Genomic DNA, 1,370 nt, shown 5'->3' with positions numbered 1-1,370 from the left:
TGGGAGGAGCCCATAGATTAGAACCAAACTGCCACCAGGGAACCACAACAGTCAGCACATGGCCATTAGCTGCCTGCAGGTTGTGAGTAAACAAGTAGAGGGTTTGGCAGGGGCTGGGTGTTGTTTGTAAACTCACTTGTTTGTAAAGACACACACACACACACACACACACACACACACACACACACACACACACACACACACAGGTACAGAGGTACTTAATCTTATTTAGTTTGTTTTAACTGTAGTTGTGGCTTTCATATCTCCAATTGATCTCCTGTTAGTTATTTAGTTTGATTTAGTTTTGCGTTTTGCTTCAGCCACTTCTGTTACTGTGAGGCATGAGTATTCATTTCTGTATCTTCCCCATTAATAAATATGTTGTTATACAGTTTCAGTTAGCACTTATGGCATAAATGTGGCCCCTTTAATACAGTATACAGAAAGAGTACCAATATAACCATTTTTCCATGATGAAGGCCTTAATGCCATTTTAGTATGAAATATGCAAACATTTGACCAGAGTATCATACAAGTATTGTATTTGACAAGAGTGATTCTCTCTCTCTCTCTCTCTCTCTCTACCACCCCCACTCTAAATCTCTAAATATTTTGGGCACAGAGCCATCTCTCATTGATTTGATCCAATCAAGTCAGCGTGGCCACTGACTGGAACAGACCACGGCCGGCCCCTCTGTCTGATGTCTCCGCCGTGGGCTCTGTCCTGGACTTATCCAGCGTTCCCCCTCCAGCGTCTGCAGTGCACCGAGCCCCCCACCCCCCGCCCCCGCCTCCACTCCTCCGCCCCTCCTTGTTTATACGTGTGGACAGAAAGAAAGACTGTTTTTCTTTCCTTCACTGCATTCCTCAACCCTGAAGCGCTCTAATCTCGGCTTGTCACAACTCAGCCTGGTGCCTGTTTGGATAATGGCACAGTAATGGAGCCAGGGAGAGTACAAAAGAAAAACTGTTCTGTTTTGGTGCTGGTGGGGTGGGGGTGGATGGGGGCTCTTATGCAGTTCATGCTCCCTATATACAAAAAGTGCAATGAATATTTTGCCTTATATCACAACGGCAGGCTCTCAAGTCCTTTAGTTCCAATCATTTCACCCTAATGGGCTGGTAATGATTTGTGTCATGTCCGCAAACAGCACCTCACCCACTCTCCCCACCAGAGATCAGAGATCAGCTCTGTTAACAAACTCTGCAAATTGGATCTCTCTCTCTCTCTCTCTCTCTTTCTCTCTCTTTCCCTCTCTCTCGCTCTCTCTCTGTTTGGGCCTTCAGTCATACTCACCATTGACTTTAATTGCCCAATGAATTATAGCATGCATCTAAACTTAACCAAAACAGTGGATGCACTCAAACAT

This window comes from Alosa sapidissima, chromosome 9 (assembly GCF_018492685.1).
Source record: "Alosa sapidissima isolate fAloSap1 chromosome 9, fAloSap1.pri, whole genome shotgun sequence".
Classification (NCBI taxonomy): Eukaryota; Metazoa; Chordata; class Actinopteri; order Clupeiformes; family Clupeidae; genus Alosa; species Alosa sapidissima.
This window is presented reverse-complemented; position numbering follows the sequence as displayed.